This window comes from Lissotriton vulgaris, chromosome 4_1, assembly GCF_964263255.1.
Source record: "Lissotriton vulgaris chromosome 4_1, aLisVul1.2, whole genome shotgun sequence".
Classification (NCBI taxonomy): Eukaryota; Metazoa; Chordata; class Amphibia; order Caudata; family Salamandridae; genus Lissotriton; species Lissotriton vulgaris.
In genome coordinates, this window is record NC_141691.1 from 167,679,371 (window position 1) to 167,698,120 (window position 18,750).

Genomic DNA, 18,750 nt, shown 5'->3' on the forward strand with positions numbered 1-18,750 from the left:
ACCTGTAGAGCAATCAATAGTAAGGGTACCTACTTCCTCCTCAAGGGCAGCACTGTGACGGCGTAGGGTGTGGTGTGATTAACCCCTTCCCTCAGCTCGTCATGAGGCACGGTTGAGCTGTGCTGATGACGAGCTGAGCTCGTCATGCAAAATGATCATCTAAAAAAGTCAGCATGGGAGGGGAAAACACCTAGCAGCCAAGGTGTTAAGATTACTGGTAAATAATCTGGGATTTACTTCCATGCCCACTCAGCCTCATCGCAGTCATAAATAATGAGCACACAGACTGCATTGAAAGGGTGCCTGCCTGAGCATACCACACACATACACATGCGACTCGACATGCCAGGTTTAAAAATGACAAAAGTCCATGTTCAGGAAATATTCCATAAAAGGAAAAAACACCACCCAAACAGCTGTAACACTCAAAACAACCCTTTCAACCGTAGCTGCAGGCAGCAATTCCAACAATAATATGAAAATGAAAGTAGTTCAGCTTAACCACTGAAGCAGCCCTACAAATGTCACTGAGGGGCTGCACACCCAGACACACACTTAATATCCAATATATGGAGGCTATCACTTTGTCGAATTAAGAGTATTGGTGGCCATGGCAGGGGAAAGTGATCGGGCAACGCGGGGGACAAACGAACCCACGAAAAACTTACCTGCAGCCTAAGGCCAGCCGCCTCGCTGCCTCTTCAGCTCTGACGATGATCACACAGGCTCCCAGAATCCCCTGCACCAATCCAGATTACCCAGCATGAGAGAAGCGTCGGGATTGGACAGGGCAGACTCATTCCACACTCCAGCAGGGACTGGGAGCCTGTGCTCCTGAGCCGTGCTGATATCTCGAAGCAACAGCCTGGACATAGCCAAGTGTGCATGTCGGTTTGGCCGTCCTAAGATGGCTGGCCAAACCGACATGCGCACTTATAGTGCCCTGTGCCCACCATTCCTCCTGCTGCTGATGACCCCGTCCTCTAGACTTAGCTGCATCTCTGGAGTAAAATAAAATGATAATAAAGCAGTTTTATTAATTGCAGTTTCATTAATTGCTTTATTATCATTTTATTTTACATGCGTCTGCTGGTTCCAGCAGTGGGGGGGATGCTCGTCCGCTATAACGGAGAAGCCATCCCTGATTAAGAAACAGCACATTCGATAATGAAATGTGTCAGGAAGTACACAATTATTTTTAAACAAAAATGTACTCTGTGCCACACATGTACACAGTATGGGAAGCTTTTAAAGTCGTGGTCCAAAGACAATTCATGGCAAAACACTAAGGGATACTCCGGTCACTAAAGAATCGCATGAGCTCCCTGGTGCAAGAAACTACAAATATGAATGAAGAATTGTTATCTACACCCAAACCCACTACACTTATGAAGACACGAGAAAAGGTTTCTGGGTATGATGAAATAGCACTCCAAGAGGTTACATTTCTTAGCAAATACGAAGAGGCACGCAGATCCATTGATGGAGAATGCCCTAGCAAATCCTTTGCTAATCTAATCAACAAACCCTATGCCAAAAGATATTTTTTGCATTAATAATGAAACAGGCGCCTCCCAGCTGGAATCAGAGTATATTATGCAAGGATTCAGGGTCTACTACCCACATGTCTATGAGTAAAAAATGACCTAGGCTGCCACGCATGTAGCGGAATATCACAACGACTCAGACAGCATAGCTGAGCGACTCGCACAGAGAATATCTAAGTCAATTGTTCACAATAGAAATCACAGCACTCATTAAAAGTCTGCCTGTTGACAAGAGCCCAGGTTTGGATGGTCTGATGGCTGAAATTTACAAGAATTTTACAGATACACTTCCACCCTCATTTATCGACCCTGTTTGCGGTAATCGCCCTTGAATGGACCCTTCCCCCCACTATGCAAGAGCCTCATCTAATTGCTGTCCTTCCACCAAGGAGTACGGCCTGAGAGCTATGACTTGTATAGACCTTGGTCACTCAAAAAACTGGGATGTCAAGATACTGGCTAATCTGCTAGCTAATAGGTTACTCCCACTGTTCTCTGACTTCCTGTTGCCAGAGCATGTGGGCTTTATACCAGGCCACTCCACAGCTCTCAAACTGTACACTCCATTCGCACTCTTATACCAGGCTGACCTAGCACTAGATGCGGCTACTCGATTCAGTGGATCACCATATCATTTTTAATATACTATGGTGCATGGGTTCATTGATTTTTTTTGTTGATTGGGTACAAAAGCTACATAATAACCCTAGAGCATGCCAATCCAAATCTTAACAGGCACAAAACAGGTATTCTGCTGTCTCCCACGTTGGCGTGCTAGACATGGAACCACTGACACCTCAACTGTGCCAACAATATGCAACATATGTTCTTAGATACACATGGCGCAGACTGCTAATAACATTATATGCTGATGATATGACGATATACATGCTAGACCCCGGTGTAAACCTTAATTTAATCCTCAGGTAATTAATCAGATTTCATGGTGTCACCATAAAATGAACAAATCAAGAAAAACCTCTTCCCTGCACCCTGCATTCTATGCCATGCTTGCCACCCTCTGCCTATCATTTCACTCTGAATAGAGGACTATTCAAGACACACAACCACAAAAGAACATACTAGAGAAAGAATGTTAACAAAGCGCTGCTGCATCTTCAAGTGAGTGGTCCTTCATTTGTGCATGCATATGAGTGCACATATGATAAAAAGGCCATGCTACTGAAATATACAGCACGGTCTGGCTAACTTGAGGTGTCTCCTAGATAGACCCATAGCACCCATTAAGCACCAGATTAAGCTGGTCCCAGAAACCCTTAGACCAGAAACGATAGGCAGAGAGTGGTACGTATGGAGTTGAACAGGTGCTGGGGAAGGGGGTTTTCTTTGTATAAGTGGAAGGCACCTCTTTCTCCTTTTTCCCCTCTCTGTTCCTTCTTTGATGCAATATCACCATAATTTGGAACATACCTTTTCCCCCGTATATCAAGTACCCAAAAGTATATACAAGACTACCCGCTGGAGTAGCGTGATGGCTCAGTGAGGATTTTGGGTATATGGAATAATCCGGACACATATACCATCATCTGGGGAATAGTATAGTCAAGTAGTTTCCCAGTTGTAAGACAAAGTTGGTAGGTGGATTAAACTTCCACTATCTATGGCTGGACACATATTGCTGAGCAAAATGGTGGTACTTCCACAAATTCTGTATTATTTTCTTAATATCCCAGTCTCACTCACCAAGGCTTTTCACAAACACTGCGGTCCCTGCTGTTTAGGCTTCCTTGGGCTAGTAAACAACTGAGGCTCAGGTAGAAAATCTAACACTACCATATAACCAGGGAGGTGTCATTGTACCAATCAATCAATCAGAGACTTTTAAAGCGCGCTACTCACCGTGAGGATTTTATGGTGCTGGGGGAGGTGAGGATGGGGGCCCAGCAGCTCCGGATCAGCCGATAAGCCAGGTCTTGAGGCTCTTTCTGAAGGTGTGCAGGGTAGGGGAGCGTCTGATGTTGAATGGGAGCTCGTTCGAGGCCATGGCCGCAAAGTAGGAGAAGGCTATTCCACCTGCTCTGGTTCTGCAGATGCACGGGGTCTCTGCTAGGGCTAGGTCGGCGGCGCGGATATTTCTTTTGGGTACGTGTAATTAGATTCTTTCCTTGAGGTATTTGGGTCTGATGTTGTGGAGGGACTTGTACGCGTGGGTGAGTAGCTTAAAGGTCACTCTCTTCTCGACTGGGAGCCAGTGGAGGTCTTGCAGGTGGTGGGTCATGTGTTCATGATGTGGGGTTCCGAGGACGAGTCTGGCTGCGGTGTTCTGGATGGTCTGGAGTTTGTGTGGCAGGGATTTGTTATTTCCAGCGTAGAGGGAATTCCCATAGATCAGTCTGCTGGTAATGAGTGCATGGGAGACGGTCTTTCTGTCTTCAAGGGGGATCCAATTGAAGGTCTTGCGGAGTATGAGGAGGGAGTTGAAGCAGGTGGAGGCGACGGCGTTGATCTGGCGAGTCATTGTGAGGGAGGAGTCTAGAATGATGTCTAGGTTCCAGGAGTGGTCCTAGAACTGTATTATCTTTGCACACAAGCACGCTTCACTTATCATTGGTACCCACTCCAACCTTATATGCTGCACTTGTAGTGTCCTCCCCAGCCTGGAAGCATGTAACAGACCCATCCAAAGACAGAGCTCTGGTTTGCACGTCTTTATTCTCCAGCATGCAACCATTAACTGAATGCACTGTGTCACATACTTTATTAACCACACCCAGTCACACCTATCAGATTACATAATACTGTTTTTTAATTAAATGTTTTTTATTCATTTATTCATTTATTCAGATTACATAATACTTGTAAAGAGTCTGCCCGAGGACCACTAGAGACTTCATACACAAAAACACAAGACACAACGGCACTTAGCATAGTAAACAGGTATCGTACATCCCATTCTACTCCAGGCATGTATCGGCCAATGCACACGTAGACGCCAACTTGAAATACGTACTACAAACTGCACAACACAGGCATGGGAAAGATTTAGAGGAAGAGCTAGGCTTTACTTTATTCATTCACCCACAACCATGCTAACTGGGTACCCTGACCTATCATTAACCCCGGAAATTAAAGAAGTGGTGCAACTGCCAAAACTAAACATACTACATGCACGCCACTTGCCATTTTTTTCTACTACCAGCTTAAGATTACATCTAAATCAATTACACCATCCTTTCCCCAGGAGCCTCTCATCTTTAAGCTGCTGGAGTTCCTTATAATTGGTAAATTACCACCAGTGGTTCCTAACCTGTGGTCTTAGGTCCCCTGGGGGTCCGCAACTGTTTTACAAGATTGAAGAATATTAAAATTAATATATTAAAATAAATAAAGTATATACAAATAAAGAAACAAAATTGAACATTTGAACTCTTTATCTAAATTTGATTGTGAATTGCACAAAACATTTCAATATTTGAACATTTGTTTGATGTATACTTGTTTATTGTATTGTTTTGAGGTTTAAATCATAGAATGTGCTTAGGCCCGGGGTCCCTGACTTCCAATATTGACTATGCGGGGGTCCCTTCATTCCAGTAATGATGCAGTGGTGATCCACAGAAGTCAAAAGTTTATGCACCACTCGCCTAAACATTTGATATTGACCTTTACAACCACTAGCGGGAGGGGGAAGGAATGCAATTTAAAAAAAATGACTTATCTTCAATGGCCGGGCGCCGGTTCTCCTCCTTCCTCATCCTCTTAATCTTCCTGTCTCGGCCGGTGTCAGCAGGAAGTACCCGGGCAGCCAGGCTCCCCATAGCCAATCACAACGCTGTGGATCGGCGTTCAGACTGGAACAGGGAGTCTGCTCATGTCTGCTCATGTTCCTGACCAGGCTGTGTAATGCAGCCTAGCAGGAACATGCAAAGTGCGCATGAACTGTGGGTTGGCCCTAGAGGGCCGGCCAAAGAGTTCATGCGCACCTAGGGAGTGCACACCACTCCTCCCTGGCTCTAGCCAGTCCGACCCACCACTGGCTGCAATAGGGAAAATATAATGACAATAACAATATGTTTTTTTTAATAACACATGTTTATTGAGTTTTTTGTTGACGAGCACCTGCTTACATGTTACATATATATAATTTGCGCAATTTTACAGGAGCTTAAGTCTTTAGGTACATGCACTAGTTATAAGAGTGATTCTGTCCCCTTTCCCCCAACTGAACATGCAGTGCATTACAACAGTAAGGTTATTAGTGGTTCTATCTGGAATCCAACAGCCTTAGCTTTGCTGAGACCGCCCATTAGACAATTGTGCAACAGATTTAAACATGAGCAACAAGAACTTCTGAGCATATTAATACGATCGCGTTAGGCTTGTTGTTCCCCCTTGAATTTACACAATACTGTAGCAACAATGCAGGTGTGATGTGCGACATTATATGCATAGTAGCTTCTGTCAGGCTTTGCTTACAGGTGATGTAGGTCTGAGAGGGGTGGGAAGCACCTCATTTACAGTAAGTGGGATATGCTTTGCTAATTTGTTATTTTGGCTTGTGATTGAGTACTGTGCGTGTGTTTGTATGCAATGCCATCACCTGGACAACACCACTTTCGTCCCTCACACAACGCATCCCCGGACCCAGGGCCTTAAGAAAACAGGGGCCTTATTTATGAAGGCCTTGCGCCACCGGTGCGTCACTTTTTCCCATTTTAAAAGTGGCGCATCGGCGGCGCAAGGCCTTCATAAATAAGGCCCCAGGCATGTGAGAGGGGAGGCAACCTCTCAGGCCTATCACACTTCAGTGGGAGCCGTTGATTGTGCGCTCTGAATTATATAGTGTTGTACACGTCTAAAGCGTGAGTTACGAGGGATGTCTGTAGGACTAAGCAACATTTATGACCATTCTTTGTCCGTAAATGGCGGTCCCCTATCTGTTTCCCACTTCTGTCTAACAGGCATCATTATTGTCGTGTGGAGGCGGAGTGAATCCGCGAACCAACTAGTGAGGTGTCTGCCTCTACCCATAACGTGCAGGTATTGCACAGTAAGATGCGTGGGCTGCTCCACACTCATGTCTCCCCATCTTCCCCTAAGTGCTGCTAGGATTGAGTAATATTGTAGGAACTGGCCAGACAGCAATTCATTTACCTCCGCCTATACCGCTAACGGAATAAGTGGCCTGTCCTGGTAAAGGTCACCGAGTGTTTACACCCCTGCAGCCAGCCAGCCAGGTCGACCGCTCCACTGCAGTCACTGAATCATCTCTAATATGCGTGCCATGTAATGGTAAGGCTAGGGCATATGATGATGTTGCCCGTGTTATGTGCAGGCTTCTAAGGCAAGCTTTATGTGCAATCTGCAGTAGCACCTATCCAGGTGGAACGTGCTTGGCACACAGGTGAAATAGGCGAAGTGTGTCCCCCACAGTCCACAGACTGTGGCAGGGTCAGTCAGTTGCAACCCGTCAGCCTTTTTGCCACCCACTGAAGTTGTGAAGCTAAGTAATACTGCTCCATGTTAGGAACCGCTCGGCCATCCACGTCAAGCGGAAGGTAAGGTTTTGCAAGAGCAACACAGCAACGGGAGCCATTCCATATAAATTCCCTTAGGACAGATTTAAATCTCCGAAAGTGGGCTGGGGCCATGTATACGGGTAAATCTGTAAAATGATACAACAGTCTGGGGAGCACCATCATTTTCACCAAGGCGATGAAGCCCGCAACCGATAGCGAGAGCGTACGCCAAAGGTCATTTGTGAATGTAGTGCAGTGATTGCTCTGCCAAGGTTGCCCTCCAGCAGACCCCCCTGCTTGTGATATATGCGCATCCCAAGGTATCTGAACGTGTCGAGCTGCCAGGGTATACATGCATCACTGAACCGGAGTGCAGGGTCTAGCTGTTCGTAACTAAAGGAGTATAGTCAGGATTTACTTCAGTTGACCTTCAGCCACGAAAGGTCAGCAAAGGTCGCCAGTGTACACGCAAGGGTAAGGAGAGTGCGTACATCCTTATAATAACGATGTGTTATCATCATTTTATTTTCCCCTTTGAGCAGTGGGGCGACACTCCCAGGGCCGGACTGCCTACTGGGCGTTTTGGCATGCTGCCGAGCTGGGGGCTGACGTCACTGCGGTGGGGGCTATTTTCGTTGATGGAGACCTGCGTGTGCTACGAAATAAACAAAGCAAAACGAATTTCGTTCAGCACACGCAGGTCCCCATCAACGAAATCAGCCCCCAACAAAACGCCCGATAGCCAGTCCAGCCCTGGACACTCCTACGCCTTAGAGGAGGAGGCGCTACTGTTTACAACTCTATCCAATTTGAGGCCCCCATCTACACAACCAATTCGAAAATCAAAAGGGAAATCGAGATACAGACTCTTCTGATGGGCATAACATTGGGAATATTGTTGTTCTCAAAGAGAGGCCTTGTTGTCCAGTAGTAGACTTTGCATAATCCACTTTCTCTCTACAGATAATTCCTCATACTCTACACTGCCTCTAGAAAAGAGTGCAGTTTCCCAACTCCAATTGCTCAAGTTGTGGTGCACCAGAGTCAGGTTTCTCACACTGAGCCTGGAGCTGCCCCTAAAGACACCGATTCTGGAAGGAGGTGGAAAGGACTGTCTCAGGAATGACTTGTGACCGCATTACATTAGATTCCAAACCAGCTTTCCTGAGTTAGGTGCGGCCTATAACACCAGTTTATTGGAAACTCAGGGCTGTACCTCGTCTATCAGCTAAAAGGCAAGTGGGGAGACACTGAGGAAGAGGCAGATGGACGACTCATGCAATGTGGTTAACAGACCTTACAGGCTATTCATTAGAAACATATGCTGAACTACAACCTGTAACTTGCCCAAGTGTACATGGGACCCTTCTGCACCGAATTATTAAGCCAGGCCTGACCCACACATGACACTCGGTCTGATGCCACAACACCAAAGCTGTAGAAGCCTTGTGTATACACGATTCTATGGTATTTACTAATGGCTTAAGATGGCTGAGTACCAAAACATCATGTTACGGCCACAATTTCTGCATGTGTATATTGAAAAGAGCGATTTTGACCCGATTAGGGTAACTGCAGACAACGCCATAATTGCACATTATCCGTGCCTTTAATTTATTGCAACATGAGCTAGGAGGAATACCTTCATTTATTGTTATTAACATAACATGGTTTATTGTTCTTGGGCAAACTCTAAATAAAGTTTTTTTGAAAGCGCTTTACTGCATTGATCGCGATGTGCTGCATTTAGAAAGTGTATTTAAAGCAGCCTAGCTTTAATGTAGCCTGTTGATCTTCCTGGAAATTGACAACTGATGGACACAAGAGCTCTTGAAAGCGCCACAATTGATTGGTTCCTGGAAATCCCCTTGGGCAGCTTCATTTTTCGCCAGAAGAAATTCAGAAGGTACTAACTAGACAAAGCAGTGTCCCCTGCTTTATCGGCTCACTCTAAACATCCTAGACTACAGATGACTAAGGATGAGGAAGATGTGGCACCGGAACCTCTTAAAGCAAACTCAACACACTGGGGCATGCCTACAAGAAATCACACAGTGTGGCGCTTGAAGCTATTCAGCTGGGCCACGCTGTGTTATTTTAAAAAACGCAGGGATGCACCGTATTTACAAAAATACAGTGCACCCCTGTGTGTTCTCTTGCTTTGGTAATGAAAAAGCTGCGAAGCGAAAGCACAGGCGCCCTTGCACCATGGTGAAATTGTGCTACCAGTGCAAGGATGATTGTTTATGTACAGGAAGAGACACCTTCCTGGATATAAAAATCATCTCTGGCGATGTGTTCCTTCTATATGTACTAAATTATGCAGCACACATAGAAAGAACAAAAAATGGGAAAAATAAAAGTATTTGTCCTCGTAGCGCCATTCTCACCCCACCCTTTCAATGACACAAGTTTTCGGCGCTGGCTCAGGTTTACCATTTCTTGTAAATCTGGGGCATTGTCAAAAAGCAATGGGTGTTGTGAGGGTACGCTCACAGCAACACCCATTGCACGCCCTTTAGAGGCAGAAAACTGCATCAAAGGGTACAATATTCATAAGGCGACGTTAAGCCACCCAAAGTGGCTTAGCGCCGCCTTGTAAATATGGAGAAGGGCATTGCGCCACCGGAGCCTCGTATATATCCCCCACTGGGTCTGACTTTACCTTAGCCAGAGGCAGAACCAGAGGATGTATTTGGATCCTAGGGTCACCCAACTACATATACTCTGACAGTATAGACGGCTGTCAGAGATATTTTTCAAGAGAATGGATAGATCTAGAGATGTCTTTTTTCCATAGATCAGTGGTCGTCGTTATCCACTGGATGAGCTGGAGATGAAGTTTACCTAGGCTGTAAGAGATATGTTCTTATTGGCTAGTATGTCCTCCTCATTTGCCAATAAAGATCGCTTGCCCTCAGATCCATGGACAAGAATGAATGAATGAATGAAACATAATTTATAAAGGGCACACGGATGGTTCAAATGAAGCATCCAGGCGCTAAGCTGGGATAGGAGAAAAACTGACCAAGTTACATTTCACGTAGGAGGAACGTCTTCAAGTGAGCCTTGAAGACGCTTTCCTTGGAGTAGCTTGGAGGTAAGCAGACAAGGAGTACCATGGCCTAGGGTCAAGAAAAGAAAAGATTCTTCCAACTGCTCCGCTGTTGTACACTTTAGGAATATGGAATATGTAACAAATTTAAATCAGCAGAGCGCAGAACCCTCTGGGGAGAGCTCTGATAACTTTTTCTTGAATGTAAAGTGGAACCACTCTTCGGAAAGCCCGATAAGTAAAAAACAAGGCTTTAAATGCAATTCTCAGATCGACGGGCAACCCGTGAGGTTGTTTCAGACCTTGTTGGATCAATTGTCATTTGGGAATGTTCAAGAACAGATGTGCCGCTGCATTCTGAATACACTACAGACGATTTATCAACTTTTATGGGGTTCCCAGATAAAGAACATTAGCATAGCCTAATCAGGATGCAATCAACACTTGTACAATAGCTTTCCAGATAGTTAAAAGTAATTTCAGAGTCTCCTAAAGAGATTAAGAAGGAGAAAACAGGTGGGAGATGTCCTTTGCACGTGTGCATTAAAAGCAAGAGATATTCAAATAAACCCACATATTCTTAGTAGTGGAGGTCAGTAGAGGGGCAGTTTCAAATTCCCTTGGTCACAGTCTTGGGAGATCTATGGGGAAGGATGTACCAAAGCCTAAATTCTCAGATATTTCCAAATTCAGCATTAAATAGCTGCTATACATCCTGCTGTCAATGGCAGAGAGACAGCCCTGAAAATTGTTGACCCTTTAAAGATCCAGCTTTTGAAAAGATAGCATAAGCTGAGTTCAGCTTTGTGCAATCCGAGCCTGTTGAGTGGCCATATAGATGTTAAACAATGTAGGGCTCAAAACCGAACCCTGAGGGACCTTGCAATGCATCTCTTGATACTGTGAGATGTAGGGTTATAGTAACTGTCTTTGAGAAAGATAAGAGCTGAGCCAGTTCAGTGCCTATATATAATCCCAGCCTCCTCAAGCCTCCAAAGGAGTATTTTGAGGGACACCATATAGAATGCGGCAGACAGCTCTAGCAAAATGACCTTCAAAGTTTGCCCTAAGTCAAGGTTTCATCTGATGAACTCAAAAACCTCTAAAAGAGCTGACTCTGTGTTGAAACCGGAATTAAAACCTGATTGCGGAGGGTAGAGAGTATTATTTATTTCAATAAAGCTGGTGATTTGAGCATTGATCAATGTTTCTAACATTATCCCCAAAATGGGAAGGAGTAAAATAGGCCTACAGTTTCGTAGAATGGAAGGAAGGCAGAAAGGGCACATAAAACGGCATATCCCTCCTTAAATATATCTGTACTTACTGCTTTGTATGATGCAGATTCTTCACTAGTTCTTTTAAAAAGATTTTCAGATACGATTTGAGGAAGTGCAGCAAGGGGAAGACTGTACTGATCTCCTGGTCAGAATGGAATGTATGGTTCGCTTCCTGTCAGATGCAGCATTTGAAAAATGATGCGTGGTTGCAACCACAACTGATGCCATCAAGTGTAGGTGTCCACATCTCTGGCTGAGGCCATGAAAGCCATGGAAACTAGACGAAATGACATCTCTCTAAATTGCTGTTTATGGGGCTAAGGTGATTTTATCCACAGTTAGAAGAAGCTATTGAGACAGTCAACAGAGGAAAAGAAGTTGCTTCAGCTATTCAGAAATCAGCCATCAAGAACTATGGGCCTGATCAATATGGAACCCGTGTGAGTGGAAAGAGCAAGGAGACGGAGGAAGCACGACTCAACTAAAAATAGGAAGTGAAGTAAGGAGGAAGCAATGGGGGAACGGGCCACAGAATGCATGCCGAAGGTTGCATGTCACTTGCATGACGAACGCACAGATTGAAAACGATGCCCAGTACATATGTAACATGTGCATGACTTTTTACCACATGCAGCACAATGCCGCGAGACGGCCGCACAACCGATAGCATACACCTTCAAAATCCAGTTTCACTCAGGCCCCCAATTCAAAATAAAATACCGGCCAATAGAGTAGGAGTGCATGATACACATAATAACCCACGAGCACACCAAATTGAATTCAAAATTAATCCAGACACCGACAGTTAACCCAATATGAGAGTCTCTTACCAGACAGTGGTGATCACCCTCCCCTTGTACTTAAACACAGGTTCAAGAAGTCGCCAGACAAGGCTTAGAGTCCTTTGCACATGTCAAGAGAGACAGGATTCCATGTGAGGACCAGTCTATCAAAATAAGGCTCCGACCCATTTACCAACCTGGAAAACGGTATGACTCAAAAATGAAATTCTGATATACATATCAGATCACACCATACAGCAAATGCAAATGAGTGGAAAACAAATACACCCACAGTCTATTACGAGAACACCTGCCCTGAAGACCTTCCCTTTAACAGCAGCCCAAGTCCACCCTAGAAGGTGGTCAAAACGCGTCGGCGTAATCATCATAGAGGCCAAGAGCTAGCATTCATTGCTACAGTCAGTGCACAAACGGCAGTGCACCACGGGAAACAAAAGTTGGGACTATACCCCAGTTTAACATCAAATGCTCTGACCTCTATAGGGCCACAGAATAGCATTGAAACACAAACCACAGAGAGGACCAAAGGGAATTAGGTCCCTACAAAAATCTTCCAAAGGATACCAGTTAGGCCATAACATTTGTTGCTTTTGATATGTAAGATTCATCCTCCGGGTAATTGAGGTGTGAGGAGTTTGTAAATATGTGTTGTATATAAGTAATGAAGCACTGTAATGGCAGTCATTTTAATGTTTTTGTAAATGTAACATTCGTGAAACTAATCGTTAGACATAGGTTACTGCAGCTTAAAGGGTTCTCACGTTGCAAAAATACAGTTGAATACCTATTGTCTTCTGTTGTCATGGTGTAATTTGTAAATAGTCTATGTATGTGTAAAAATGTGTATATAACTTGAATAGGAAAAAATATAAATTTGCAAATTAATTACAGGGCAGCAATGTTCATTTGGAAAAGATAATGAAAGAAAAAAGTCCAATAAAGAATTTCAGAAATTTATGGACGGGTATTGAAAGACTTTGTAGATTCCTATAGTAGAAACTTATGTCAATTTATGGTCTGGGAGGCACACTTTTGTTGACAGTTTACTTTGATTCCAGCCTCCACAGTCCTTAACTGAATCACTCCACCAATAGGAGTTACACTAGGAAAAGAGCATTACTAATACATCGTCCTGACTTTCAGGATATCCGACGCTCCTCAAATCAGGTATTAACACAAGTAGGAGCCTTCCTTCACATTCCAGGGATACACGCATTCCCCTAAGTAAATGAGCGGTTAATTTGTGCTCCTTCTTTTTTAAAGACTTAGGAAGATAGTTCCACAGTGTACCAGACACTGAAATAATTTGGATTTTTAATCAATCTAGGAAAAATCCAACTTCCATCCAGCACAGACTTAGAGTGTCATCAGAGAACACTTCCTGACAGATCTAGGGAGATCATGCTTGCTTTTAGGCATGTGGGTGAGTCTTAAACAACACCTGAAGGCTTTGTTCATGTCAACATTTGACTAAACAGAATACAACAGCAATAGTGTCTAAGTGCCAGTGAATATTTCCTCTTCTGTAGCCAGCCCTACCGCAGCCTGCAATTGCAGAACGTTGTCTGATGGCTTGGAGGCTGAGCATCTAGGTCTTCGAAATAGGAAACTGTTGTAAACTATTTGCTTGCATATCGTGCTTTCTCTATGATCTTTATTGTACTCTATGCCCTTTCTGTCTTGTTCTAGAATTAGTATGTTACTGAGGGTTCCTGGTTCTGCTTGGGCAGTTGGTTGACTGGTCAGCATGCGCTGGGTCCTTTACTGCTGTGCTCTACAATAAATCTCCTTACATGCTTATCGCTGTCTCAAGGAGTTATTTACAACATTTTGGCGACTTGTGCCTGCTGATCTTTCGATTCTGTTGTGCTTTGTGGCACTTAAAACGAATCAGCGAGAGCTACGTCCCAGCAGTTGGACCTGGCCAGATCAAACCCAGTGATGCCTCTCTTCCTTTCCTGTGTAGATTGAGGCGTCGGAAACTAACTCGGCAAAATCCGAAACTATTTCCTTCATTTGGCGAAATTCTTCACTTCGACTCCTCACCTGTGAGTACTTGCTTCCGGTCACCTAGCAACGACTCCAAGTTTGTTGTCTCCATTCCACTCCTCTTCCCCAAGCGACCGTGTGACGTGCTTCACCTACGTCAGGACTGCGTCTGCGCGTCAAGCCCCGTTTTCACTTTGCGGACATTTTAAATTGCAGCTCTTATTTATTTATTTATTTATTTATTTGACTTGTATAGCGCGTTATAACCACCGGGGTCTCTAAGCGCTGTTTGTCCAGATTGCGTAGTGGGGTTTAGCATATACTTGATCTTAACAATGCACCTAGAAGCTGCTCCATGCTTGCTTAAACAAAACAGTTTTTAGTTTTTTTCTAAAGGAAAGCAGATTGCATTCCTTCCTTAATTCTGGGGCCAGTTTGTTCCACAAAGCAGGGAGTGTGTTGGAAAAAGCACGTCCCCCCACCGTGGCCAATTTGAAACGGGATTGGGACAGGAGGGTAGCGTCCGACGAGCGCAAAGTCGGTGTATATGGGGATAGGCGGGATTTCAGATATCTTGGTGCTTTACCATACAGCGCCTTGTGTACGATACACAATCCTTTAAAAACTACCCTCTGCCGAATCGGGAGCCAATGTAGCTCCTGCATCAGAGGGGACGAGTGGGCAGTCCTGGGTTTCTTATAAATCAGCCTGGCTGCATCATTCATAACCCCCTGTAGCTTATCCAGCAGCCGCTGGGGCAGGCCTATGTACAGGGAGTTTCCGTAGTCCAGCCTAGCCAAAATTGTGGCTGAGACCACGTGTCTCAAGGTGGAAAATGAGAGTAATGCCGAGATCTTCCGCAGTTGTCGCATCAGGCCTATACAGGTACCCACTACCGTCATCACTTGTTTTTTCATGGAGAGTGTATCATCCACATACAGGCCCAGACTTTTGACTGCTGTCGCCGGTTTCGGTGGCACACCCAGCTCCACCGGCCAGAATTTCTCGCTCCAGGGGTTGCCCGTGATGGAAATGGGCAACACTTCCGTCTTGTCCGGGTTAATTTTTAAGGAATTCTCGGACATCCAATTAACCGTGGCTTTAAGTATGTCCTGTAGCCTGGTAGACGCCCCTGGGCCATCATCCAGCCGAATAATTATCTGGGTGTCATCGGCGTAGTTGTATACTAAGCAGTCCATCCTATTCAGGAGAGCAATTAATGGCTGCAGGTAGATATTAAAAAGTAAGGGTGACAGGGCAGAGCCCTGTGGAACCCCACAAGTGATGGGAGCAGAGGTGGAGAGTAAGTCCCCCAACTGTACTCTTTGTGTCCTGCCCTGCAAAAAAGATGTGAGCCATGCATGTGCTGTACCCCTGATACCAAAAGACCTCAACCGCGACAATAGTTGTTCATGACACACGGTATCAAAAGCCGCGGAGAGATCTAGTAGTACCAGGGCGCTCGGTGTTTTTATATCAGCCCGACTCCTCAATTCATCCAGAATTGATAGCATGACCAATTCCGTGCTATGGTTAGCACGGAACCCTGCCTGATTGGGCTCCAGCAGGTTGTTGCTCTCTAGATGCCCTGAGAGCAATACCAACACATGCTGCTCAATCACTTTCGCCAAAAACGGCAGTTGGGAGATGGGTCGGAAGTTCTTCAAACACTTCGTGTCCGATCCAGGTTTTTTTAGTAGAGGAATCAGGCGCGCCTCTTTAAAAGCTAGAGGGACCTGTCCTGTGTGAAGGGAAGTGTTCAGCAGATGTAAAACTTCTACCTCAATGCCTGGCAGTGCCAACTTGAACACGTCAGGAGGGCATGGATCCACCAGGGAGCCGGATTTAACACGGTCCGTGATCGTAGATAGTTCCTGTTTTGACGTTCTGCGTGTGACATCACACGTTTTCAATTTACGTGTGTCTCAAGCCTCCTTCTCATGCAGCAGTCATTTACCGGCATTGATTTCATCAAAGTATAACTGTCACTGATCACCCTGCATCTCGTTTTGGATTTTGAAAGATTTTTCACGAGTAAAGGTATTTGTGCTTGACTTTCCTGTTTATTTTTGTTTTAAATTCATTTTGACATGGCACAGAATATAAACATTACTTTACCTCCACCCTTTTTAAAAAGACCTGGAAATCCTCCGGTGCAATGGGAGGACTGGTTCATTATGTTTGACAATTATTTGAAGGCTATTGATGGTCAAGAATTTTCTGCAAAGAGGAAAAAGGCCATATTGTTGAGTACCTTGGGGAAGGAGGGACAGAGGATTTTTAGGTTTTTACCGATCGCTTTACAGGCTAATGGTCAAGCCATTCCTGATTTGTACAAGGAAGCTGTCTCCAGATTGGTGGTTAAATTTGCTAAAGAGGAGAATCTTGTGATGCATCGTTATAAATTCTCTACACAAAAACAGCGATCAGAAGAAAATATTGATGACTTTGTTACCCGTTTGAGGGAGTTGTCAATAAAGTGCAAGTTTGGAATAATGGCAGAGGAGCTAATACGAGATCAGTTCATAGTGCAGTGTAATAGCCGCAAAATTCAGGAAAGACTTTGGGCGGCGAAAAATCCTACACTTAAAGTCGCAATTGAACTTGCACAAGTTATTGAGGAGTCTGAGAAGTGCATCAAAGTCATTGAAAACTTGAAGAAAAAGCAATTAGAGCCAGAAGTGTCTGTAGTTTCGGATAAAGATGGAGAACTTGGTTCTCATTCTGGTCTTGATGATTCTGTTGCAGTGGTCAAAAATAAGTTCAAAACATTTCCTAAGAAAAGTTTTTCTTCAAACAAATTTTGCAACAGATGTGGGAGCAATTGTGGAGAAGTGTGGCTCAATGGTTAGAGCGGCAGACCCTGGTGCAGAGGTCTAGTCCGGGACTAGGGTTCAATTCCCCGCCTCGGCGGGTCTCGGGCTCAAAATTCCACGGACCTGATAATTCTCGCATCGGTGCCCATTCCAATCATGGAGTCCCACTCTGCAACTCTGGGCAATAGCTTGCTTAATCTCCACAACGGCCCCCACAATGCTAAGGATGCCTGGCCTCCACCTTGGGGGTGCCCAGGAGTGGACGCCTCACAGGGAAAGCCAGGATGGGTTCCACAGCGGTATTCGTACAAGCGCCTTGAGACCCTCGCAGGTGAGTAGTGCGCTATACAAGTATCAATTTACATTTATATAGCAATTCCCATTCTTCTGAGGCCAGGTTCTGCTTCGCTGCTAATAAGGAGTGCTTAAAATGCGGCAGGATTGGACATTTTTCAAAGATGTGTAAAGCGAAGAATAAGCAAAAAGTTGCTGTTGTAGAAGATTACCCTTGTGATGGTTCTTCTTCTGCTGAGAAGCTTTTAGTTGTCTGTGACTCTGATGTTGCAAGTATTGATGATCGAAGACAAAATAGACCTAAGGCTATGTTTTTAATAGATGGGCGGGAGGTTTCACTTATGGTGGATACTGGTTCCCATCACACCATCATCCCTCAATCCACTTTCAAAATGTTGTGGTCGGACAAACCATTACTTAAGAGTGATATGACTCTGAAAGGTTTTCAAGGGGAAACTATAGATATTGTTGGTTATTTTGAGTCCAGCATTGTCTTTAAGAACAGGTCCACACTTGGGAAAATCTATGTGTCCTTTGATGCTCCACCCATATTGGGGTTGGTTCATCAATATGACTTGTATATCATTATCAATCCAAGGGCTCCTGATCCTGTGATGGTTTTGGAGGATGATTCTGTTGACCTAATTCTGAGTGAGTTTGATTCTGTTTTTAGGAATGAGTTGGGTGAACTAAAGGGGTATTCCCACATGATAAAGATGAAAGACGGTTGTGTACCTATTCAACACAAGCTCAGGAGGATTCCTCTTGCCATCAGGAGCGAAGTGAAAGAGTTGTTGGAGGAAATGTTGCAGAGTGGGGTCATTGAACCTGTGGAAGGATCGCCGTGGGTTTCTCCAGTGGTTATTTCTAAAAAATCGGATGGCAAGTTGCGCTTCTGTGTTGATCTCAGGTCTGTTAATAAGTGCGTGATTGCCGATATTTTTCCCCTTCCCAATATTAGTGAATTAGTGTCTACACTTGAGGGTGCAAAATATTTTTCCAAACTTGACCTTAAGAGCGCATACCATCAGGTTAAACTGCATGACACTTGCAAACATATCACTTCTTTCATCACCACCGAAGGTGTCTTTCAGTTCACACGTTTACCTTTTGGGTTGATTTCGGCGGCTAGCGTGTTTCAACGCATGGTTCATCAGTTGTTTAAGGGGTTGGAAAAAGTTGTCTACTTTCAAGATGACATTCTTGTTTTTGGCAGTTCAGTTTCTGAGCACAATAAAATACTTAGACAAGTATTACATAGGATTGGTGATGCTGGTCTTACTTTACGCAGGGAGAAGTGTGCTTTTCTTGTTCAGCAGATTGAATATATAGGGCACAAAATTTCTGTTTCTGGGATTAAGCCAAAGAAGGATTTGTTGTTGGCTATAAGGTCAGCTCCTCGACCGACTGATTAGGATCAGTTGAGGTCCTTCATGGGCCTTATAGAATACTATTCTAAATTTGTTAGCAGTTTTTCGGAAAATAC